At 39.1% G+C, this 230-nt stretch overlaps 1 protein-coding gene across 1 annotated transcript in view; it reads right to left on the bottom strand.

Annotated features, from left to right (window-relative positions):
* Positions 1-230, bottom strand: part of LOC119594312 — a 60,122-nt gene that overhangs the window by 57,344 nt on the left and 2,548 nt on the right. The window lies entirely within an intron of this gene.

The following is a 230-nucleotide window of genomic DNA, read 5'->3' as shown; positions in this document are numbered from 1 at the left end:
AAAAAAAAGTCTCCTCATTCTCTTCTTATCTTCAAAAAACAGCACATTTTCTTTGTCGCGTCATTCTAATCTTCCGATGCTTGGGAAATTTCGAACTAAATTTTCCCAGGCGCTATTTGTACGAAACTACGAGTCCAGTGAAAGATTCTAGGTAAATTCCTGAATTCGGCGATAATAATGGTGCCAATTATGATGCAAACTGTCACCGGACACGTGCGAATTATGCAGTG

This window comes from Penaeus monodon, chromosome 33 (genome assembly GCF_015228065.2).
Source record: "Penaeus monodon isolate SGIC_2016 chromosome 33, NSTDA_Pmon_1, whole genome shotgun sequence".
NCBI lineage: Eukaryota > Metazoa > Arthropoda > Malacostraca > Decapoda > Penaeidae > Penaeus > Penaeus monodon.
This window is presented reverse-complemented; position numbering and strand designations above follow the sequence as displayed.